A 26,959-nucleotide genomic window follows, 5' to 3' on the forward strand; every position below is an offset into this window, starting at 1 on the left:
TCTAGCATAGTCTAGATCTATTTTTTCATTGACTATAGGTTCTTTTTCTTTAAGATTTTTCAAAGTAACTCCAACCCTAGATCCAAATTGGGTAATGTGATTATGGATCTTTTTATCCAAATTTTCAATCAACTCAATAGTGTCAATTTTATTTTCAATAATATCAAGCCGTTGCATCACATGTTGTAGAGTTAAAACCGTTCCATTAACAAAAAGAGGTGGTGGGCCAAACAAATCTAACATAGCGTTATAAGCATCAAAAGTATGGATACTCATAAAATCACCTCCGGTAGCAATATCAAGAACACATCTATTCCAAGGAGTAATGCCTACATAAAAATTGCGGAGAAGAACGGAAGTAGCAAGCTTCCTTGTAGCTTTATATTGGGCATTGCAAATTCTATGCCAAGCATCTTTTAAACTTTCCCTCTCCCTTTGCTTAAAATTGTGAATTTCTTGTTCGGGAGTGAGAATAAAGATAGAAGGACTAGACATGACGACAAGGTAAACGAACTAACACACGAGCAAACAGAAAAATGGCAAGCGAAAAAAAGAGGAGGAGATTGGAAAGAGAGGGCGAATAAAACGGCAAGGGTGAAGTGGGGGAGAGGAAAACGAGAGGCAAATGGCAAATAATGTAAATGCGAGGGAGATGGGTTTGCGATGGGTACTTGGTATGTCTTGACTTGAGCGAAGACCTCCCCGGCAACGGCGCCAGAAATCCTTCTTGCTACGTCTTGAGCTTGCGTTGCTTTTCCTCGAAGAGGAGAGGGTGATGCAGCAAAGTGTAGCGTAAGTATTTCCCTCAGTTTTGAGAACCAAGGTATCAGTCCAGTAGGAGGCTCCTCAAAAGTCCCACGCACCTACACAAACAAACTGAGAACTCGCAACCAACGCAATAAAGGGGTTGTCAATCCCTTCACGGCCACTTGCGAAAGTGAGATCTAATAAAGATAGTAAGATAAGATAAATATATTTTTGGTATTTTATAAGATAGATGCAAAAAGTAAAGATGCAAATAAAGGTAGATTGAAAGCAAATATGATAAGAGATAGACCCGGGGGCCATAGGTTTCACTAGAGGCTTCTCTCAAGATATCATAAGTATTACGGTGGGTGAACAAATTACTGTCGAGCAATTGATAGAAAAGCGCATAGTTATGAGATTATCTAGGCATGATCATGTATATAGGCATCACGTCCATAACAAGTAGACCGGCCCCTGCCCGCATATACTACTATTACTCCACACATCGACCGACTCCTGCCTGCATCTAGAGTATTTAGTTCATAAGAACAGAGTAACACATTAAGCAAGATGACATGATGTAGAGGGATAAACTCATGCAATATGATATAAACCCCATCTTGTTATCCTCGATGGCAACAATACAATACGTGCCTTGCAACCCTCTCTGTCACTGGGTAAGGACACCGCAAGATTGAACCCAAAGTTAAGCACTTCTCCCATGGCAAGAAAGGCCAATCTAGTAGGCCAAACCAAACTGATAATTCGATGAGACTTGCAAAGATAACTCAATCATACATAAAAGAATTCAGAGAAGATTCAAATATTATTCATAGATAAACTTGATCATAAACCCAAAATTCATCGGATCTCGACAAACACACCGCAAAAAGAGTTTACATCGAATAGATCTCCACAAGAGAGGGGGAGAACATTGTATTGAGATCCAAAAAGAGAGAAGAAGCCATCTAGCTAATAACTATGGACCCGTAGGTCTGTGGTAAACTACTCACAACTCATCGGAGGGGCAAGGATGTTGATGTAGAGGCCCTCCGTGGTTGATTCCCCCTCCGGCAGAGTGCCGACGAAGGCTCCAAGATGAGATCTCGCGGATACAGAAGGTTACGGCGGTGGAAATTGTGTTTCGTGGTGCTCCTGGATGTTTTCGGGGTACGTAGGTATATATAGGAGGAAGAAGTACGTCAGTGGCCGCCCGAGGGGCCCACGAGATAGGGGGCGCGCCCTACAGGGGGGGGGCTCCTATCTCATGGGGCCCTCAGGAGCTTTTTGACTTGCACTCCAAGCTCTCCGGATCATGTTTGTTCCAAAAATCATGCTCCCGAAGGTTTCATTCCGTTTGGACTCCGTTTGATATTCCTTTTCTTCGAAATACTGAAATAGGCAAAAAAAACAACAATATGGGTTGGGCCTCCGGTTAGTAGGTTAGTCCCAAAAATGATATAAATGTATAAAATAAAGCCCATAAACATCCAAAAGGGGTAATATAATAGCATGGAACAATAAAAAATTATAGATACGTTGGAGACGTATCAGCCTACTCCATGTATTCTCCTATTGAATGGGTGTGTTTTTTGACTGCTCAATGCCCCTTTAACCATAGGAATGTACTGACCGGATACCTTGGCTATTTATTTTTTGAACAGTCATGGAGGCAGGTTGTCAAAAACATTAACTGCCCCGCCCCCAGCCAGAGGATCATGATCGTGGTGAAGACCCCGGATTCCATGAGGATCCGAACATATTTGTAGAGTTTGAAGATGGAGTCTACTATTAGGTGAGCCTTGACGGCTCGGAGGTGGCCATTATGGCTGACTACCCCGACCTTTATCCCTTTGTGAAGGTAAGTGTTCGGAAACTGTATTCTCAAGGAAGAGGAATACGTCCACCAGTCTCCTTATTTCTACATTAGATCATGCTTCGCATGATCGGCGCTCAGGAGGCCGTACCCAAGGGAGGGCGACCAAGAAAAGGTCATCATCTTCGCGGAACGGCTGTGAAAAACGAAACGAGGCCAGTAGCGCCTCCGAACCTGCTCCACCATCGAAAAGGTATATACTTCTTTGTTATTATTCAGTCATGAAGTCAGGCCGTCACTCAAATCCTCCCTCTATTATCGCAGGAGGGGTATTCGGCGCACCATGGGTAAGGTCCCAGCCAGCCAAGCTGCGGCTATTCGGGCGCCGGAGATACCAATCGGGACAAGGGCGCATGCTAACGCGACACAGGCTCGCTCGTCGCACGGAGAGCTGGATGAGATGTCCATGACCAACTCCGAAGTCGAAAGTGCGATGAATCATCGTCACTTAAAACAAGCCTTAGATGCGCCTGCCTTAACAGAACCAGAGTTCAACACCCTAAGCACTGTAGGTGCTTATATCCGAGCTGCCCGAGACGGACACTAGGGTCGCTCGCCTGTTCCCAAAGGATATGTAGGTAAATTTTCTCAATAACTTAATGGATAGATAGTAGGAGTAGCCCCCGAGAATTAAAGAGGGTGATCAAAACCGATTTAAGGATCGTTTGATGACCACATGTTCTCAAGGAGAAGAACAATGCACTGACTCGGGAGCTTGAAGAAATAAAGAGTGCCCCAATGTATTATGGCAACGATAAAAAATTGGAGGAGGAACTAAAGAAACAGGCCGAAGAGATAAAGAGCTTGAAGGCTCAACTCTTAGAGGCACAACAAGAAAATCAGAAACTGAAGGGCGGTATATTCGGTATGTTTTGTGAACCGTCCGAATTATTTGAGAGAATCATATAATGAGTAATATGATAGTTCAGTTGATGCAGGTATGTTGACTGGCTGCCCTGAGGAGGAAATGCCAGTTCTTCAGAGTGACATTCTGAAGGAGCGGGCGAAGCTGCACGAACGTGCTCGGAAGGCAATGAAGAACATGGCCAGAGCCTTGTGGCCCTCCGACGTCCCTCCAGAAAGTATGGAGCAGTTAGCTGATCTTTTCAAGGGTGCCCGACGTTAGTTCGAGCTATGGAAGACATCGACCTGTTGTGAATGCGCTCGAGAGGCATGTGCCAAGGTGAAGACATGCTATACTGGTCTTGACCCGAACCATATGGCCAGGGTTGGACCGTGGGGACCCGAGGGGAAGGGAATTCCCGTAAACTTGGTATATGACCAAGTAATGACAGCGGCGAAGTTTGCGCAATAGGATTGTAAGTTAGATAGCCTATTAGATGGCATAGAAAGGGAGTGAGCGCTCGATTTGATGTACCCATGTACTTTACGACCAAACTTATCTCCTGCCGAAATGTATGAAAATTTTGTCATCGCAGACCTTTGGCTTCCATCTCCGAACCAAAAAGGTTGGAGTGTTTGCGCATACTATGTTTAACAGTAAAAATTTGGTATTATCGGAAACCAGGCAATCCGGATATATTGCTCTACAGAAAAACTGTGATTGGCAGAGTTATGTTACATTACTTTTTAGCGTAAGAAACATTTTCTAAGAAAAATAGTTCCGATAGCGGTTCCTTTTCTTAGGCTAGGCTTGTATCTGAAGTACAGATATCCGCTTATTATGCTTTATTCTGAAAACATCTTGTCGAATATGTGTCGCCCAAATATTCTCTTAAGAACGCTAGCTTTCGGCTTCACCCGTCTGAGGTACAGCGCCAGATAACCCGGTTGTAACAATCACAGAGGTGCTCCCTTTACACGCTAGCCGAACAATCGGGAACATAGGGTATAAGCACAGGAGCGAGCCAACCCAGCTTGGCAAAAACTTAAGTCGCAAAGGTGCATAAAATGGCAGAAACAACAGATAGTACAGACAAAAGAAGCTTTTAAGCTTTGTAATAAAATGCTTGTTTTAAAAGAAGCCCCCATATATGGTGGGATATATACATTTGAAGATACGTACCCCCAACAATGCGGTTTATCCGAACATACAATATAAGAAGGGAGGGTTAAATAGGGTAAAAAGAAAAATAAAATGGAAAGAAGAAACCTAATTGTTAACTTAGACATGAGGGGGCCGAGTAATGCGTAAAATCTCCGGAGCCGGGCCGCGCTCCATGGGTTCGGCTCAAGGCAATTATCCTCCGCATTGCGAAGGCGATAGGCTCCTCCAGTAAGGACTTCATCGATAATGAAGGGGCCCTCCCATTTGGGTTTGAGCTTATCCTTTTTATTCTCCAGGAGGCGTAGAACAAGTTCTCCGATGTTATATGTTTTAGCTCGCACTTCTATGTTTTGGTAATGCCTGGCCTGTTGTTGATAAAATGCGGAACGGGCCTTAGCTACAACACGCTCCTCTTCTAGTCCATCCAGGTCGTCTATCCAATCAAGTTAGGTTTCTTTCTCTTCGTACATGCGCACTCTAGGCGAGTCATGAATAATATCACAGGGTAATACGACTTCAGCGTCGTACACCATAAAGAAGGGTGTGTGTCCGGTCGTTCGATTGGGCATCGTCCGGAGTCCCCAGTGTACGGAATCAAGTTGCTCAGCCCAGTGCTTATTCGATTCTCATAAAGAGCGCACGAGTCTTGGTTTGATACCACTCATGATCAGACCATTGGCCCGTTCGACTTGGCCGTTCATTTGGGGGTGGTATACGGATGCATAGTCGAGTTTAATGCCCAACTTGGCGCACTAGGTTTTCACCTCATCAGCTGTAAAGTTAGAGCCGTTGTAAGTGATGATATTGTGCGGGACACAATAACGGTGGACTACGCCTGATATAAAATCGATCACTAGTCCGGCCTCAGCTGTTTTAACTTGTTTGGCTTCTATCCATTTAGTGAATTTATCCACCATGACCAGTAGGTATTTCTTTTTGTGGCTTCCCCCTTTAAGGGGTCCGACCATGTCAAGCCCCAGACCATAAAGGGCCATGTAATGGGGATTGTTATTAATGCGGTGGGAGGCATGTGGCTGTGATTGGCAAAGAGTTGACAGCCCACACAACACTGGACAAGGTCTTGAGCATCAGCTCGAGCCATAGGCCAGAAAAAGCCTGTCCGAAATACCTTGCTTACAAGGGTGCGGGCTGTAGCATGATGATCCCCAAGACAGGTGTGTATTTCGTCGAAGAGCTGCCTTCCCTCCTCTTCGGAGATACACCTTTGAAGGACTCCGGTTGTACTTCTTTTATATAGTTCTCCTTCGTGTACTTTGAAAGCTTTGGAGCGCCGAACTATGCATCGCGCTTCATATTGATCGTCGGGGAGCTCTTGCCTATTAAGGTAGGCCTAGTAGGGTTCTGTCCAAGGGGCGATAATAGCCATGATCTCATGAGCGGAGGGTGTTATCTCGATATCCGAACCATTGACATTTTCCACATTGTGTTTGGTGGTTGAGGGTGTGATCAGTTCTGTGTTGCCCTCGCCCCTCTCGCCTTGCCACACCACGGATGGCTTAAAAAGTCTGTCAAACCGAGCTGACATTTTCAATATGGCATTTCAGTATGCCATCATTTTTGGGTCCTTCGCATCGAATTCTCCGTTGACCTATGAAATTGCAAGGTTCGAATCCCCGCGCACCTCCAAGCGTTGTATGCCCATGGAGAGAACCATACGAAGACCATGCGGTAGCGCCTCATATTCGGCTGCATTATTAGAGTCCGTATACATGATTTGCAATACGTAGCGAACTGTGTCCCCAGTGGGGGATGTGAGAATTATGCTAGCCCCCAATCTGGCCAGCATTTTGGAACCACCGAAGTACATTACCCAATTAGAATAGGAGTTGTACTCTTTAGGGAGTTTGGCTTCTATCCATTCGGCTATAAAGTCGGCTAACACCTGGGATTTAATAGCCCGATGTGGCTTGTATATGATTTTGAATGGTAATAGCTCGATGGTCCACTTTGCTATGCATCCAGTGGCGTCCCTGTTATTAATGATGTCATTCAGTGGCACCTTGGATGCCACTATGATCGAACACTCTTGAAAGTTGTGTCAAAGTTTGCGAGACTCCATAAAGACTATGTAGGCTATCTTCTGATAGTGCGGGTATCGGGATTTTCAAGGTGTAAGGACCTCCGATACATAGTAAACGAGTTTTTGGGTGGGGAATTTATGCCCCTCCTCCCCTTGCTCAACGACGAGGACGACGCTTACTACTTGGTTGGTTGCCACAATGTATAATAACATAGGCTCTCCAACACCAGGTACGGCCAAGATTGGGTTGCTTGCGAGAAGGGCTTTTATTTCTTCCAATCCAGCTGTGGCTGCATCCATCCACTTGAAGTTATCTGTACGGCGCAGTAGCTTGTATAATGGCAATGCCTTTTCTCCTAGTTTGGAGATAAATCGACTCAAGGCCGCTATGCATCCAGCTAATTTTTGGACTTGTTTTAGGTCTGTTGGCGTGGCCAATTGTGATAGATCTCGGATTTTTGTTGGGTTCGCCTCAATTCCTCTACGGGAAACAATGAACCCCAGCAACTTTCCGGCTGGAACTCCGAAGACACATTTTTACGGATTAAGCCGGATGTCGTATGTTCAGAGATTGTCGAAGGTAAGGAGAAGATCATCCACCAGTGACACGACGTGTTTTGTTTTAATGACCACATCGTCCATGTATGCTTCGACTATTTTTCCTATTTGTTTTTCCAGGCATGTTTGAATCATGCGCTGGTAGGTAGCCCCGGCATTCTTGAGTCTGAAGGACATAGTGTTGAAGCAGAAGGGACCGTAAGGGGTGATGAATGCGGTTGTAGCCTGGTCCGATTCCTTCGTCTTGATCTAATGGTATCCGGAATAGGCATCGAGGAAACATAGCAAATTGTTTCCTGCAGTTGCATCGATAATTTGGTTGATGCGGGGCAACGAGAAAGGATCTTTAGGGAAGGCCTTGTTGAGGTGTTTGAAGTCGACGCACAGGCGCCATGATTTGTCCTTTTTGGGGACCATAACCAGATTGGCTAGCCAATCTAGATGTTTGGTTTCCCTAATGAACCCAACCTCTAGTAACTTGGCTAGCTCTTCTCCCATAGCTTGACGCTTGGGTTCGAAGAACCTCTGTAGTGTCTGCTTCACGGGCTTGAATCCCTTGATTATATTGAGACTGTGTTCAGCCAGTCTTCGTGGGATGCCGGGCATATCTGAAGTATGCCAGGCGAAGATATGCCAATTCTCGCGCAAGAATGTGCGTAGGGCTGCATCCACTGCCGGATCCAGCTGTGCCCTGATGGATGCTATTTTATTGGGGTCCGTCGGGTGTACTTGGAATTTTACTATTTCCTCGGCTGGCTTGAAAGAGGTGGACTTGGATCTTTTATTAAGGATCACGTCGTCCCTATCTACCGTAGTTTGTAGGGTGGTTAATTCTTCTTCCGCTAGGGCTTTAGACAGTGCCTCTAGGGCCAAAGATGCGGTCTTGTTTTCGGCATGGAGAGCTTTGTCCGGGTCACTTGAGATTGTAATGATTCCATTAGGGCCGGGCATTTTGAGCTTCATGTACCCATAATGGGGTATGGTGTGAAAGCGCGAGAAAGCGTCTCGTCCGAGGATAGCGTGATACCCACTGTTAAAGGGGACCACGTGGAAGAGCAAATCTTCAGATCTATAGTTCTCAGCTGTGCCGAACACCACATCGAGCTTAATTTTTCCTGAGTAGTGTGCCTCTCGGCTTGGGATAATACCTCGAAAGGTGGCATTACTTTGCTCGATGCGTGACCTATCCATTTGCATCTTGTCGAGTGTGTGCTCATAGATGAGGTTAAGTCCACTGCCACCATCCATGAGCACTTTGGTTAGCTGGAAACCATCTATGATGGGGTTTAACACCAAGGCGGCAGGTGCTCGGACGGACCGAGCGTTTGGTTCGTCTTCGGCCATAAAGGTTATTGTTGTGTCGTTCCATGGGCTCAGTTCGATAACTTGATGGACCTCAGCGAGGTCGCGAAGCGCCCATTTGCGCCGGTTGTTAGAGGAAAAAGTCTCAAAGATTGTCAGGACGTTGAGATTGTCCTTCTCCGGTGAGTATGCTTCTGGGGTTGTGGTGAGGATTGACTCCCCACTTTTTGCTACCTGTCAGAGTACCCAACATGCCCGGAGGCTATGGGTTGAGACTGTGTGTGGAGTAGTATGGATCAGGCGGGGTTTGTCCAATAGCTCGTCAAGAACGGACCTATGTCCCGTGAGGGGCCTGTTCTTCCTACTCGCAGCCAGATTATCGGGTGACCCATCGGGGTATATTCTTTTAGCCCGGGCCAAATTCTGCGTCGAGGTGGCGGGCTCTAGTTGTGTTTTATGGGCCCTCCATATGCTTTCCATCGCACAGTACTTTTGTACTACCTGTGATAGCTCAGTGAAGCTTTGTATGTGGCGGCGGTCGAAGGTGTTCAATATCCCTTCATATGTGCAATTACGGTGCAAGACCGAAACTATGTCATCGTAGGAACAGTCCTTGATCTTGTTTTTAACAAGCAGGAATCTGGCCCAAAAGTGGTGGACCGTTTCCTGGGCTACTGTCGTACATACATCAGGTCATATATATCTCGAGGACCTGACTTGCTTAGAGAGTATATATTGTGGTGGGTGGGTGGCTTGAATTTTGGATCCTCTCCCACGTCTGTGTTCGAAGCTGGTATGGCTTCCGGGGTGACTGGTTCGGGCCCGTCTAAGCGTGAGGGATCTTGCGACCATGCCGCTGAGTCAGAGCCTGATAGGAGTAAAGTCCCTTCCGAATGGGAAGTATCCGGCTCTAGGGATTTGGGGACCTGGACTGAAGGAAATATGCCCTAGAGGCAATAATAAAGTTATTATTTCTTTCCTCATATGATGATAAATGTTTATCATTCACGCTAGAATTGTATTAACCAAAAACATAACATGTGTGAATACATAAACAAACATAGTGTCACTAGTATGCCTCTAATTGACTAGCTCGTTGATCAAAGATGGTTGTGTTTCCTAGCCATAGACATGAGTTGTCATTTGATTAACGGGATCACATCATTAGGAGAATGATGTGATTGACTTGACCCATTCCGTTAGCTTAGCACTTGATCGTTTAGTATGTTGCTATTGCTTTCATCATGACTTATACATGTTCCTATGACTATGAGATTATGCAACTCCCGTTTACCGGAGGAACACTTTGTGTGCTAGCAAACGTCACAACGTAACTGGGTGATTATAAAGGAGCTCTACAGGTGTCTCCGAAGGTACTTGTTGAGTTGGCATATATCAAGATTAGGATTTGTCACTCTGATTGTCAGAGAGGTATCTCTGGGCCCTCTCGGTAATGCACATCACTATAAGCCTTGCAAGCAATGTGACAAATGAGTTAGTTGCGGGATAATGCATTACATAACGAGTAAAGAGACTTGCTGGTAACGAGATTGAACTAGGTATTGAGATACCGACGACTGAATCTCGGGAAAGTAACATACCGATGACAAAGGGAACAACGTATGTAGTTATGCGGTTTGACCGATTAAAGATCTTCGAAGAATATGTGGGAACCAATATGAGCATCCAGGTTCCGCTATTGGTTATTGACCGGAAACGTGTCTTGGTCATGTCTACATAGTTCTCGAACCTGTAGGGTCCGCACGCTTAAAGTTTGGTGACGATCGGTATTATTAGTTTTTGTGTTTTGATGTACCGAAGGTAGTTCAGAGTCCCGTAGATGATCACAGACATGGCGAGGAGTCTCGAAATGGTCGAGACGTAAAGATTGATATATTGGATGACTATGTTCGGACACCAGAATGGTATCAGAGAGTTTCAAGCATATACCGGAGTACCGGGGGGTTACCGGAACCCCTCGAGAGGTTTATTGGGCCTCATGGGCCCTAGTGGAGAAGAGGAGGGGCGGCCAGGGAAGGCCGCGCGCCCCCTCCCCCTCTAGTCCTAATTGGACAAGGAGGGTGGGTGGCGCCCCCCTTTCCTTCCTCTCTCTCTCCCTTCCTTCCCCTCTCCTAGTCCAACAAGGAAAGGAGGAGTCCTACTCCCGGTGGGAGTAGGACTCCCCCCTTGGCCCACCCTCCTCCTAGGCCAGCCGCCTTCCCCCTTGCTCCTTTATATACGGGGGCAGGGGCACCTCTAGACACAACAATTGATCATTGATCTCTTAGCCGTGTGCGGTGCCCCCCTCCACCATATTCCACCTCGGTAATATCATAGCGGTGCTTAGGCAAAACCCTGCATCGGTAGCATCATCGACAACATCATCACATTGTCGTGCTGACGGAACTCTCCCGCAAAGCTCTGCTGGATCGGAGTTCGTGGGACGTCATCGAGTTGAACGTGTGCTAAACTTGGAGGTGCCGTACGTTTGGTACTTGATCGGTCGGATCATGAAGACGTACGACTACATCAACCGCGTTGTGCTAACGCTTCCGCTTTCAGTCTACGAGGGTATGTGGAAAACACTCTCCCCTCTTGTTGCTATGCATCACCATGATCTTGCCTGTGTGTAGGAATTTTTTTGAAATTACTACGTTCCCCAACAGTGGTATCCAAGCCAGGTTTATGTGTAGATGTTATATGCACGAGTAGACCACAAGTGAGTTGTGGGCGATACAAGTCATACTACTTACCAGCATGTCATACTTTGGTTCGGCGGTATTGTTGGATGAAGCCTCCCGGACCGACATTACGCGTACGCTTCCGCGAGACTGGTTCTACCGACGTGCTTTGCACATAGGTGGCTGGCGGGTGTCAGTTTCTCCAACTTTAGTTGAACCAAGTGTGGCTACTCCCGGTCCTTGAGAAGGTTAAAACAACACTAACTTGACGAAATATCGTGGTGGTTTTGATGCTTAGGTAAGAACGGTTCTTGCTTAGCCCGTAGCAGCCACGTAAAACTTGCAACAACAAAGTAGAGGACATCTAACTTGTTTTTGCAGGGCATGTAGTGATGTGATATGGTCAAGACATGATGCTAACTTTTATGGTATGAGATGATCATGTTTTGTAACAAAGTTATCGGCAACTAGCAGGAGCCATATGGTTGTCGCTTTATTGTATGCAATGCAATCGCCCTGTAATTGCTTTACTTTATCACTAAGCGGTAGCGATAGTCGTAGAAGCAATAGTTGGCGAGACGACAACAATGCTACGATGGAGATCAAGGTGTCGCGCCGGTGACGATGGTGATCATGACGGTGCTTTGGAGATGGAGATCACAAGCACAGGATGATGATGGCCATATCATATCACTTATATTGATTGCATGTGATGTTTATCCTTTATGCATCTTATTTTGCTTGATTGACGGTAGCATTATAAGATGATCTCTCACTAAATTTCAAGGTATAAGTGTTCTCCCTGAGTATGCACCGTTGCGGAAGTTCTTCATGCTGAGACACCATGTGATGATCGGGTGTGATAAGCTCTACGTTCAAATACAACGGGTGTCAGACAGTTTTACACACGCAGAATACTCAGGTTAAACTTGACGAGCCTAGCATATACAGATATGGCCTCGGAACACTAAGACCGAAAGGTCGAGCGTGAATCATATAGTAGATATGATCAACATAGTGATGTTCACCATTGAAAACTACTCCATCTCACGTGATGATCGGACATGGTTTAGTTGATTTGGATCACGTGATCACTTAGATGATTAGAGGGATGTCTATCTAAGTGGGAGTTCTAAAGTAATATGATTAATTGAACTTTAATTTATCATGAACTTAGTACCTGATAGTATTTTTGCTTGTCTATGTTATTGTAGATAGATGGCCTGTGTTGTTGTTCCGTTGAATTTTAATGCGTTCCTTGAGAAAGCTAAGTTGAAAGATGATGGTAGCAATTACATGGACTGGGTCCGTAACTTGAGGATTATCCTCATTGCTGCACAGAAGAATTACGTCCTGGAAGCACCGCTGGGTGCCAGGCCTGCTGCAGATGCAACTGACGATGTTAAGAATGTTTGGCAGAGCAAAGCTGATGACTACTCGATAGTTCAGTGTGCCATGCTTTACGGCTTAGAGCCGGGACTTCAACGACGTTTTGAATGTCATGGAGCATATGAGATGTTCCAGGAGTTGATGTTAATATTTCAAGCAAATGCCCGGATTGAGAGATATGAAGTCTCCAATAAGTTCTATAGTTGCAAGATGGAGGAGAATATTCTGTCAGTGAACATATACTCAAAATGTCTGGGTATAATAATCACTTGATTCAACTGGGAGTTAATCTTCTTGATGATAGTGTCATTGACAAAATTCTTCAATCACTGCCACCAAGCTACAAAAGCTTCGTGACGAACTATAATATGCAAGGGATGAACAAGACTATTCCCGAGCTCTTCGCGATGGTAAAAGCTGCGGAAGTAGAAATCAAGAAGGAGCATCAAGGAAGGAAGAAGGGGAACTTCAAGAAGAACGACAAGAAAGTTGCCGCTCAGGAGAAGAAACCCAAGTCTGGACCTAAGCCTGAGACTGAGTGCTTCTACTGCAAAGGGACTAGTCACTGGAAGCGGAACTGCCCCAAGTATTTGGCGGATAAGAAGGATGGCAAGGTGAACAAAGGTATATGTGATATACATGTTATTGATGTCTACCTTACTAATGCTCGCAGTAGCACCTGGGTATTTGATACTGGTTGTGTTGCTAATATTTGCAACTCGAAACAGGGACTACGGATTAAGCGAAGATTGGCTAAGGACGAGGTGATGATGCGCGTGGGAAATGTTTCCAAAGTCCATGTGATCGCGGTCGGCATGCTACCTCTACATCTACCTTCGGGATTAGTTTTAGACCTAAATAATTGATATTTGGTTCCAATGTTAAGAATGAACATTATATCTGGATCTTGTTTAATGCGAGACGGTTATTCATTTAAATCAGAGAATAATGGTTGTTCTATTTATATGAGTAATATCTTTTATGGTCATGCACCCTTGAAGAGTGGTCTATTTTTGTTGAATCTCGATAGTAGTGATACACATATTCATAATGTTGAAGCCAAAAGATGTAGATTTGATAATGATAGTGCAACTTATTTGTGGCACTGCCGTTTGGGTCATATTGGTGTAAAGTGCATGAAGAAACTCCATATTGATGGACTTTTGGAATCACTTGATTATGAATCACTTGGTACTTGCAAACCATGCCTCATGGGCAAGATGACTAAAACGCCATTCTCCGGAACTATGGAGCGAGCAAAAGATTTATTTGGAAATCATACATACTGATGTATGTGGTCTAATGAATATTGAGGCTCGCGGCGGGTATCGTTATTTTCTCACCTTCACTGATGATTTGAGCAGATATGGGTATATCTACTTAATGAAACATAAGTCTAAAACATTTGAAAAGTTCAAAGAATTTCAGAGTGAAGTGGAAAATCATCATAACAAGAAAATAAAGTTTCTACGATCTGATCGTGGATTATAATATTTGAGTTACGAGTTTGGTCTACATTTGAAACAATGCGGAATATTTTCGCAACTCACGCCACCCGGAACACCACAACATAATGGTGTGTCCGAACATCGTAATCGTACTTTACTAGATATGGTGCGATCAATGATGTCTCTTACTGATTTACCGCTATCATTTTGGGGTTATGCTTTAGAGACGGCTGCATTCACGTTAAATAGGGCACCATCAAAATCCGTTGAGACAACGCCTTATGAACTGTGGTTTGGCAAGAAATCAAAGTTGTCGTTTCTTAAAGTTTGGGGCTGCGATGCTTATGTGAAAAAACTTCAACCTGATAAGCTCAAACCCAAATCAGAGAAATGTGTCTACATAGGATACCCAAAGGAGACTACTAGGTACACCTTCTATCACAGATCCGAAGGCAAGACTTTTGTTGCTAAATTTGGATCCTTTCTAGAGAAGGAGTTTCTCTCGAAAGAAGTGAGTGGGAGGAATGTAGAACTTGATGAGGTAACTGTACCTGCTCCCTTATTGGAAAGTAGTTCATCACAGAAACCGGTTCCTGTGACGCCTACACCAATTAGTGAGGAAGTTAATGATATTTATCAAGAAACTTCAGATCAAGTTACTACCAAACCTCGTATGTCAACCAGAGTAAGATCCGCACCAGAGTGGTACGGTAATCCTATTCTGGAGGTCATGTTACTTGACCATGGCGAACCTACGAACAATGAGGAAGCGATGATGAGCCTAGATTCCACAAAATGGCTTGAGGCCATGAAATCTGAGATGGGATCCATGTATGAGAACAAAGTATGGACTTCGGTTGACTTGCCCGATGGTCGGCAAGCCATCGAGAATAAATGGATCTTTTTTTAAGGGTTGGGACAGTAGGAAAGGCTCGTACTGCATATATATTAAGTATAAAATAAACTTGGTTACATGGTGATAATTACAAAGTGGGGGAGTTAGACATGACTAAGCTACAACCCCGCAAAGTTAATGAGAGTCCTAGGTTAGAGTTTGCAAAATGGAAGAGACAACATGCCTCTTGTGTTCTAGCAATCTATATTGTAGGTTACCAAAGTCATTCTTGAACCTAGTCCACCATGGGTCAACAGAAGGCACCACATGCCTAAAATAATTGTTGTTACGCTCTTTCCAGAGACTCCAAGCAGCAATCAGAAAGATTTCCATGATCAACTTGCACGGGCGCTGAGTCTTCATTTGTTCAATAAGATCCAGCCGGTGGCTAACCGTTCCCCATACGATGTTTAGGCGTTGCCAACAAACTTTGCTAAAAGTGCAATGGAAGACTGACATTGATGGTAATGTTACTGTCTACAAATCTCAACTTATTGTGAAAGGTTTTCGACAAGTTCAAGGGGTTGACTACGATGAGACTTTCTCACCCGTAGCGATGCTTAAGTCTGTCTGAATCATGTTAGCAATTGCCGCATTTTATGATTATGAAATTTGGAAAATGGATGTCAAAACTACATTCCTGAATGGATTTCTGGAAGAAGAGTTGTGTATGATGCAACCAGAAGGTTTTGTCGATCCGAAAGGTGCTAACAAAGTGTCCAAGCTCTAGCGATCCATTTATGGACTAGTGCAAGCCTCTCGGAGTTGGAATAAATGTTTCGATAGTGTGATCAAAGCATATGGTTTTATACAGACTTTTGGAGAAGCCTGTATTTACAAGAAAGTGAGTGGGAGCTCTGTAGTGTTTCTGATATTATATGTAGACGACATATTGTTGATTGTAAATGATATAGAATTTCTGGATAGCATAAAAGGATACTTGAATAAAAGTTTTTCAATGAAAGACCTCGGTGAAGCTGCTTATATATTGGGCATCAAGATCTATAGAGATAGATCAAGACGCTTAATTGGACTTTCACAAAGCACATACCTTGATAAAGTTTTGAAAAAGTTCAAAATGGATCAAGCAAAGAAAGGTTTCTTGCTTGTATTACAAGGTATGAAGTTGAGGCAGACTCAATGCCCGACCACTGCAGAAGATAGAGAGAAAATGAAAGATGTTCCCTATGCTTCAGCCATAGGCTCTATCATGTATGCAATGTTGTGTACCAGACCTGATGTGTGCCTTGCTATTAGTTTAGGAGGGAGGTACCAAAGTAATCCAGGAGTGGATCACTCGACAACGGTCAAGAATATCCTAAAATACCTGAAATGGACTAAGGATATGTTTCTCGTTTGTGGAGGTGACAACGAGCTAGTCGTAAATGGTTACGTTGATGCAAGCTTTGACATTGATCCGGACGATTCTAAATCGCAAACCGGATACATGTTTATATTGAACGGTGGAGCTGTCAGTTGGTGCAGTTCTAAACAAAGCGTCGTGGCGGGATCTACGTGTGAAGCGGAGTACATAGCTGCTACGGAAGCATCAAATGAATGAGTCTGGATGAAGGAGTTCATATCCGATCTAGGTGTCATACCTAGTGCATCGGGTCCAATGAAAATCTTTTGTGATAATACTGGTGCAATTGCCCTGGCAAAAGAATCCAGATTTCACAAGAGAACCAAGCACATCAAGAGATGCTTCAATTCCATCCAAGACCAAGTCCAGGTGGGAGACATAGAGATTTGCAAGATACATACGGATCTGAATGTTGCAGACCCGTTTACTAAGCCTCTTCCATGAGCAAAACATGATCAGCACCAAGGCTCCATGGGTGTTAGAATCATTACTGTGTAATCTAGATTATTGACTCTAGTGCAAGAGGGAGACTGAAGGAAATATGCCCTAGAGGCAATAATAAAGTTATTATTTATTTCCTCATATCATGATAAATGTTTATTATTCATGCTAGAATTGTTTTAACTGGAAACATAATACATGTGTGAATACATAGACAAACATAGTGTCACTAGTATGCCTCTACTTGACTAGCTCGTTGATCAAAGTTGGTTGTGTTTCCTAGCCATAGACATGAATTGTCAATGATTATCCAGATCACATCATTAGGAGAATGATGTGATTGACTTGACCCATTCCGTTAGCTTAGCACTTGATCGTTTAGTATGTGGCTATTGCTTTCTTCATGACTTATACATGTTCCTATGACTATGAGATTATGCAACTCCCGTTTACCAGAGGAACACTTTGTGTGCTACCAAATGTCACAATGTAACTGGGTGATTATAAAGGAGCTCTACAGGTGTCTCCGAAGGTACTTGTTGAGTTGGCGTATTTTGAGATTAGGATTTGTCACTCCGATTATCGGAGAGGTATCTCTGGGCCCTCTCGGTAATGCACATCACTATAAGCCTTGCAAACAATGTGGCTAAGGAGTTAGTTGCGGGATGATGCATTACATAACGAGTAAAGAGACTTGTCGGTAACGAGATTGAACTAGGTATTGAGATACCAACGATCGAATCTCGGGCAAGTAACATACCGATGACAAAGGGAACAACATATGTAGGTATGCAGTTTGACCGATAAAGATCTTCGCAGAATAAGTGGGAACCAATATGAGCATCCAGGTTCCGCTATTGGTTATTGACCGAAAACGTGTCTCGGTCATGTCTACATAGTTCTCGAACCCGTAGGGTCCGCACGCTTAAAGTTTGGTGACGATCGGTATTATGAGTTTTTGTGTTTTGATGTACTGAAGGTAGTTCGGAGTCCCGGATATGATCACGAACATGACGAGGAGTCTCGAAATAGTCGAGACGTAAAGATCGATATATTGGATGACTATGTTCGGACACCGGAATGGTTTCGGAGGGTTTCGGACACCGGAGTATCGGGGGGTTACCGGAACCCCCCGGGGGGTTTATTGGGCCTCATGGGCCCTAGTGGAGAAGAGGAGGGGCGGCCAGGGCAGGCCGCGCGCCCCCTCCCCCTCTAGTCCGAATTGGACAGGGGAGGGGCGCCCCCCTTTCCTTCCTCTATCTTTCTCCCTTCCTTCCCCTCTCCAACTCCAAAGAGGAAAGGAGGAGTCCTACTCCCGGTGGGAGTAGGACTCCCCCCTTGGCGTGCCCTCCTCCTAGGCTGGCCCCTCCCCCCTTGCTCCTTTATATACGGGGGGGGGGGGGGAGGGGGGCACCTCTAGACACAACAATTGATCATTTATCTCTTAGCCGTGTGCGGTGCCCCCTCCACCATATTCCACCTCGGTAATATCGTAGCGGTGCTTAGGCGAAGCCCTGCATCGGTAGCATCATCGACACCGTCATCACGCTATCATGCTGACGGAACTCTCCCGCAAAGCTCTGCTGGATTGGAGTTCGTGGGACGTCATCGAGTTGAACGTGTGCTGAACTCGGAGGTGCCGTACGTTCGGTACTTGATCAGTCGAATCGTGAAGACGTACGACTACATCAACCGCATTGTGCTAACGCCTCCGCTTTCGGTCTACGAGGATACGTGGACAACACTCTCCCCTCTCGTTGCTATGCATCACCATGATCTTCCGTGTGCGTAGGAATTTTTTTGAAATTACTACGTTCCCCAACACGGACATACTTGGTCCTCAGTATGGAACCATCAGTCCGACCCACATCAGTAGTCCGCACGCCCGAGGACCCCCTGATCCAGGAGTCCCACAATATCCCCTAAACCACTCTTCAATGTTTATATGTTCGATGCTCAGATAATTTGACCAGATACTGAGGGAGTCGTTGGTGGCCGGTTCCTTGAGTATCGCCACGGAGTGGGTGATCAGTGTGTGGTTGATTTCCCTTTGGTCGGGCTTGAGCCCGATCCGATCATAGTCCGTTGAGACCTCTAGGGAAACGATGCAATCTAGCAGTTAGTTTAAAGACAAAATATCTGCCGGATCCAATTTTTCAGAGTACTTGGGGCCAATGCAAGGATGGTGTCCGGTGGCCGTGAGGGGAGTTGCGGGCTCGACGGCCGCGCGTGCCTTCATGGTAAAACTGCCGAACCGGAGGGTCTTCTCTGAAGCCAGGAACCCTCCGGAAGTGATGTTGTCATTGATGACTAGGCGATCCATGGATCAATTTTAGTAGACATCACAGTGGAGCTCTCGATGAAAGCACAAATGTCGGTGTCAAAACCGGTAGATCTTGGGTGGGGGGGGGGCAAGCTATGCTTATAAGGATCAATGCTAACAGGAGGCCAAGGGACACGATGTTTACCCAGGTTCAGGCCCTCTTAATGGATTTAAAACCCTACTCCTGCTTGATTATGATTATTGAATAGGAAGATTACAAGAGATGATCTACCTCGAGATCGTGTTGGCCAACCCTAGATGGCTAGCATATGAGGATTCCAATGATGATGAAAAGTTGTATTCTACGGCCTAACCCCTCTAGTTTATATACACACCGGAGGGGGTCTATAGATGGTACAAAGTCGGTTTATCAGGGAAAGAAACCTCTGGACTCTATTCTTGCCGTCCACGTGTTGAGAAGTCCCATCCGGACACGGTAGATGATCTTCGACGTGATCCTGTGCGGCCCATGCAGCCCGGCCCAAACTCCTAAGCTGGACATCTAAGGACCCCTGAATCAAGGACTCCTCAGCCCCCCTTTTCTTCTCCTACTCCCTCTCCTTTCCCCCTTTGCTACTTCGGAAAAAAGGAAAAAGGTGGGGGGGGGGGGCGAATCCTACTAGGTTTGGAGTCCTAGTAGAACTCCCCCCTCCATGGCGCCCCCTGGTTGCCGACCTCCTCCCTCCTCCTTTATATATGGGGGCAGTGGGCACCCCAAAGGCACAACATTGTCTTAGCCGTGTTCGGTTCCCCCCTCCACCGTTTACTCCTCGGATAGTATCATCGTAGTGCTTAGGCAAATCCCTACACGGATCACATCATCAACACCGTCATCACGCTGTCGTGCTGACGAAACTCTCCCTCGACCCTCTACTGGATCAAGAGTTCGAGGGACGTCATCGAGCTAAATGTGTGCTGAACTCGTAGGTGTCGTACGTTCGGTGCTAGATCGGTTGGATCGTGAAGATGTTCGACTACATCAACCGCGTTAACATAACGCTTCCGCTTTCGGTCTACGAGGGTACATGGACACACTCTCCCCCTCTCGTTGCTATGCATCTCCTAGATAGATCTTGCGTGATCGTAGGACATTTTTGAAATTGCATGCTACGTTCCCCAACAATTTCAAGTGGGATCTTTTATAAAGAATTAAACGTAACTCTGAAGATTTGGAACTCAATGAAGGTAAAGAGTCAGGTATGAAGCTCGAGTTTGATTGTGTTAAATCTTTTATGAATACCCATGCCTTTAAAAAGTTTAGAACTAAATATGGACTTGACTCTGAGATAGTAACCTCTTTCCGTGAATCATTTGCTACTCATGTTGATCTCCCTAAGGAGAAATGGTTTAAATATCATCCCCCTATTAAAGAAGAAATTAAAGAACCAGTTTTAGCTAAAGATGAGACTATCATTTTTTTACAATGTTGATCCAGTTGTGCCAACTGCTTGTATTGAAAAACCACATTTCCCTGTTAGGATAAAGGAACATGCTAAGGTATCAACTGTGGTTCACAAAAGTAATCTTAAAGCACCTAAACCCTCTGAACAAATAAAAGTAGAACCCAGTGTTGCTATGGTTAAAGATCTCTTGGTAGAAAATATTGATGTGCATGTTATTTAATTCTGCGATGAAGCTGCTAGAATTGCCAAACCTGATGAAAATGATAAACATAGACCCGTTGTCAGTGTCAAAACCGGCAGACTTCGGGGTAGGGGGTCTTGAGCTACAGATCTATCATCAACGCATAATAGGGGACGACGAACTCAGTGTTTACCCAGGTTTGGGCCCTCTCGAAGAGGTAAAACTCTACGTCTTGCTTGATTGTATTGCATATATGATGGAGATTATAGAGTAGATCTACCTCGAGATCAGAATGAGCTAAAACCTAAGGCTATGCGGTGATGAATATAGCTCTCACCTAATGACTACAACCATTGATTTATATAGACATCGATATGGTTAGGGTTATCGAAGATAGATTACAACAAGAGGGAAAGAGATCTCGTCCACCCTTGACTTGGAGGGCACACCACGACTTCACAGGTTTACGGTCACCACATAGCTCCTCCAGTTCGGCCCATATACAATGGGCCATCACCCCGAGGGCCCCTTAGTCCAAGAATCCCTCAATAGCCCCCGAACTTGCCTCCAATTCCAAGACATGTATCCGGCGCCCGTCCATCTAACCAGTATTTGGATTGCGAGGTGAGTTCTTTTATTTCACTTGCAGCTGTGTTACTATCGCTGAACCGTATCGAAACCCGCTCTGATGTCCTTAGGTCCGGATAGTCTCAAAATACCAGGATCCAGAGATGCTTTGAGATTGAAGTGAGTCCACCAGAGTTTAATGCTGTTCCTCGGGACAAGGGCTTCGCACATGTTTCTAGAGGACGTGTGGCCCAATGCCGCCCTTCCACGCACCTACCCTTTCGGCTTCACCACAAGATGCCTATTTATAGATCCAAAGGTGCTGAGAACAGTTACCTTCCCCTTCACCAAGAATGACACTTAAAAAATTCCCCAAAGCCATGGCCGACACCCCAGGTTCTTCCTCGCGCCCTCACTGCCCACTCCTAGGCAATTGGTTGAGCTACACGGTCTCGCATATCCAGCTGAGTCTCTTGGAGTTGCAGCGCTTCCTCCCTTTGGCCGATCTGGTCCCGATCCACGCTGGTCTCATCACCATCAATGGTCGCACCCTCGCAGAGAACTCCCCCACCCCAAACAAGGAGGATAGGGTATGTCTCATGCCCTTCCTTTTAAGGGGTTTGGGTTTTCCCATTCACCCTTTTCTATGGGGTTTACTAGAGTTCTATGGGTTCCAGCTCCACAACCTCACCCCGGGGACGATACTGCACATTTCTGGCTTCATAGTTGAGGGAGTCCCGGACTAGGGGGTGTCCGGATAGCCGGACTATCATCATCGGCCGGACTCCAAGACTATGAAGATACAAGATTGAAGACTTCGTCCCGTGTCCGGATGGGACTTTCCTTGGCGTGGAAGGCAAGCTTGGCGATACGGATATGTAGATCTCCTACCTTTGTAACCAACTCTGTGTAACCCTATCCCTCTCCGGTGTCTATATAAACCGGATGGCCTTAGTCCATAGGACAAACAACAATCATACCATAGGCTAGCTTCTAGGGTTTAGCCTCCTTGATCTCGTGGTAGATCTACTCTTGTAACCCACATCATCAATATTAATCAAGCAGGACGTAGTGTTTTACCTCCATCAAGAGGGCCCGAACCTGGGTAAAAACATCATGTCCCTCGTCTCCTGTTACCATCCGCCTAGACGCACAGTTCGGGACCCCCTACCCGAGATCCGCCGGTTTTGACACCGACATTGGTGCTTTCATCGAGAGTTCCTCTGTGTCGTCACCGATAGGCTCGATGGCTTCTTCGACATCAACGACGATGCAGTCCAGGGTGAGACCTTCCTCCCCGGACAGATCTTCATATTCAGCGGCTTCGCACTGCGGGCCAATTCGCTTGGCCAGCTGGAGCAGATCGAAGGCTACGCCCCTGGCCGTCAGGTCAGATTTGGAAGTTTGAACTTCACGGCTGACATCCGCGGGGACTTGATCCTCGACGGATTCGAGCCACAGCCGAGCGTGCCGTACTGTCACGATGGGCATGATTTAGCTCTGCAGCCGGACAGTACCCTGGAGGCCGCACTCGAACCCGCTCCGATCTTCGACTCGGAGCCGGCTGCGCAGACCAAGGATGGATGGCTAGACACCACCTCGGGGGCTGCAACCTCTACGGCGATAGAGCCGAACACCGATCTTGTCCCCCATGAAGCTCGTGACTCCGAGGTGCCGGACTCCGGACCTCCCGCGCCCCCTCTAGTCGAATCCGATTGGGTGCCGATCATGGAGTTCACCGCGGCGGACATCTTTCAACACTCACCTTTTGGCGACATCTTGAGTTTGCTAAAATACCTCTCGTTATCAGGAGAGGCCTGGCCGGACTGCGGCCAGGATGGTTGGCATGCGGACAACGAAGAAATTCAGAGCCCACCCACCACCCACTTGGTAGCCACTGTCGACGATCTAACCGACATGCTAGATTACGACTCTGAGGACATCCACGGTATGGACAACGATGCCGGAGACGACCAAGAACCAGCGCCCACCAGGCACTAGAAAGCCACCTCTTCATACAACATATACATGGTGGATATCCCAAAGGATGGGAACGGCGAAGGAATAGCGGAGGATGACCCCTCTAAGAAACAGCCCAAGCGCCGGCGTCAGCGGCGCCGCTCTAAATCCCGCCATAGCAAGAATGAGGATTCCGGCACCGGAGACAATAATACACCAGATAGCGCCAAAGATAACCCACTCTAGCAAGATCCATCGCAAGAGGAGGGGGACGCCAGCCCTCATGAGAGAGCGGCCGAAGAAGAGGTAGAGGACTATATGCCTCCCTCCGGAGACGAGGCAAGCCTCGACGACGACGAATTCATCGTGCCTGAGGATCCCGTCGAACAGGAGCGTTTAAAACGCAGGCTTATGGCCACGGCAAACAGCCTCAATAAAAAGTAGCAGCAGCTTAGAGCTGATCAAGATCTGCTAGCCGACAGATGGATCGAAGTCCTCGCGGCCGAAGAGCATGAACTCGAATGCCCCTCCAAAAGCTACCCCAAACGTAAGCTGCTCCCCCGATTAGAGGTGGAGGCATATGATCCCGCTTCACCAGGAGACAATACGGCTGATCGACCACCCCGTGGTCGCGACAGAGAGGCCTCAAGGCCCTTCACTAGACCCGTACCCCGGCATCGCTCGAAAAGCATAAGGCCACAGGGGAACACTCCGGACCTGCGCGACATATTGGAGGATAAGGCAAGACAATCAAGATCGATCTATGGATCACATGGGCGCCCCACGATACGTGACGATCACCATCACCCCGGACACAGTAAGTCCGGCCGGGCCGAACACAACAGACAAAGATCTTTTGAGCTCCCTCGCGATATCGCCCAGTACAGAGGCGCCGGACACCCATTGTGCTTCACAGATGAGGTAATGGATCATCAAGTCCCAGAAGGGTTTAAACCCGTCAATATTGAATCTTATGATGGCACAACAGACCCCGCGGTCTGGATCGAGGACTATCTCCTCCACATCCACATGGCCCGCGGAGACGATCTCCACGCCATCAAATATCTCCCACTCAAACTTAAAGGACCAGCCCGGCACTGGCTTAACAGCTTGCCAGCAGAGTCAATCGGGAGTTGGGAGGACCTGGAAGCCGCATTCCTTGATAACTTCCAAGGCACGTACGTGCGACCACCAGATGCAGATGACCTAAGCCACATAATTCAGCAGCCAGACGAATCGGCTAGACAATTCTAGACACGGTTCTTAACCAAGAAAAACCAAATCGTCGACTGTCCGGATGCCGAGGCCCTCGCGGCCTTCAAGCATAACATCCGCGACGAGTGGCTTGCCCGGCACCTGGGAAAGGAAAAGCCGAAATCCATGGCAGCCCTTACATCACTCATGACCCGCTTCTGTGCAGGTGAGGACAGCTGGCTAGCACGCAGCAACAACCTCAATAAAAATGCTGGCAGTCCGGATATCAAGGACCATAGTGGCAGGTCGCGTCGCAACAAAAACAAACGCCGCATTAACGGCGATAACAGTGAGTATACGGCAGTCAATGCCGGATTCAGAGGCTCTAAACCCGGTCAACGGAAAAAGTCATTCAAAAGAACAACTCAGGGTCCGTCCAATTTGGACCGAATTCTCGACCGCTTGTGCCAGATACATGGCACCCCAGAAAAGCCAGCTCACCACACCAATAGGGACTGTTGGGTGTTCAAGCAGGCAGGCAAGTTAATTGCCGAAAACAGCGACAAGGGGCTACATAGCGACGACGAGGAAGAGACCCGACCGCCGAACAATAGAGGACAGAAGGGTTTCCCCCCCACAGGTGCGGACGGTGAACATGATATATGCCACGCACATACCCAAAAGGGAGCTGAAGCGTGCACTCAGGGATGTATATGCGATGGAGCCAGTTGCCCCGAAGTTCAATCCATGGTCCTCTTGCCCGATCACCTTTGACCGAAGGGACCACCCCACCAGCATTCGCCATGGTGGGTTCGCCGCATTGGTTCTAGACCCAATCGTCGATGGATTTCATCTCACCAGAGTCCTGATGGACGGCGGCAGCAGCCTAAACCTGCTTTATCAGGACACGGTGCGCAAAATGGGCATAGACCCCTCAAGGATTAAACCTACCAAGACGACCTTTAAAGGCGTCATACCAGGTGTAGAAGCCAATTGTACAGGCTCAGTTACACTGGAAGTGGTCTTCGGATCCCCGGATAACTTCCGAAGCGAGGAGTTAATCTTCGACATAGTCCCGTTCCGCAGCGGCTATCATGCCTTGCTCGGACGTACCGCGTTCGCAAAGTTCAACGCGGTGCCGCACTACGCATACCTCAAGCTCAAGATGCCAGGCCCTAGAGGAGTCATCACGGTCAACGGAAACACTGAACGCTCCCTCCGAACGGAGGAACATACAGCGGCTCTCGCGGCAGAAGTACAAAGCAGCCTTTTAAGGCAATTCTCGAGTCCGGCTGCCAAGCGGCCGGACACAGCTAAGCGTGCCCGGAGTAACCTACAACACGACCACCTGGCACGTTCCGAGCACGCGTAGCAGTGCGGCCCCAACCCCAGCCCCTGTAAAACATTAAGACAGACCCTTCGCGTACTCCATTACGCTCTGAAGATACCATGGGCATGGGGCAAGGGGCTCGACCACGATAAGCCCAGACTGCGGCTCAACCGCACCAGGGGCTCTTAAGTGTGTCGTTTCTTTTTCTTTTCCTTTTATTTTTTACCTACAGGACTCCGTTCGTCAGAGGCCCTGTCCGGCAGCAGACATGCCGAACCCACGATGCAACAGCCAGGGAAGGAGAAAGGCTACAACGAAAATCCAGGTGGTCTCCATCATGAGCATTAAATCTGTTTTATGCATTATTCCGTAGCCTACCCCTGGAGGGGGACATGTTAAACAGTCCCATCCCTTGCTTACCGCACCACTTGTATCGTCCTGCACTTACAGCAGTTTTTATTGAATAAAGCAATGCAGCACATTTTTGCTTCTAATTGCATTTCTTTCTTACACATATGTTCATCTATGACATGTTGCATCCGTACGTTTTGGTACGGCTAAATACACCAGGGGCTTATGTTTCCCGCGTTATGGTGTGATAAGTCCGAACACTTTCACAAGTGCGGCACCCCGAACTTATAGCATTATATGCATCGGCTCCGAATCATGTTCTTGGGTCAATAGTTGGGTTTGCCCGGCTCCCATGTTTTGGTACCTTACGTTCCGTTTTATCGGCTAAGGTAGCACTGGGAGAACCACTGCGATTGCGCCCCAGTTGAGCTGGGTTAACGCCTCAGTGGAGAAAGCTAAAACTGACCGTCATGATGAGGCGAGAGCTGGTCGCTGTTCGAGAGGTTCTTTGCGAGTCCCTAAAGACTTATGCCGCTTCGAGCGAGGAGCCGGATTCTGTCCGGCCAAGGCGTGGATAGCGCCCCAAATTCGGCCTTCCGAAAACTAGGGGCTTCGCCGAAATTTAAAATTATAGAATTCTATGGCTAAGTGAGAGTGTTCAAGCATTATAAGTCCGGTTGCCTTGTTCGTTGTGTTGAGCGCCTCCCTAGATGGACCCAAAAATGGGAACAAGAGCGCTCGAGTTTATCCCGAACACCCCAGCACTCGTGGCATGGGGGCTGAAGCCGACGACTTGCCATCTCTCAGATTTGATAAACAGCCGCACAGAAGGTAATATTTTAAATTAACAAGCGTTGCTTAGCGCATATGAACCAAGTTTTCAGCGCACAGGATAACAAAAT

The sequence above is a fragment of the Triticum aestivum genome, chromosome 6B (genome assembly GCF_018294505.1).
Source record: "Triticum aestivum cultivar Chinese Spring chromosome 6B, IWGSC CS RefSeq v2.1, whole genome shotgun sequence".
In the NCBI taxonomy this organism is placed as follows: domain Eukaryota; kingdom Viridiplantae; phylum Streptophyta; class Magnoliopsida; order Poales; family Poaceae; genus Triticum; species Triticum aestivum.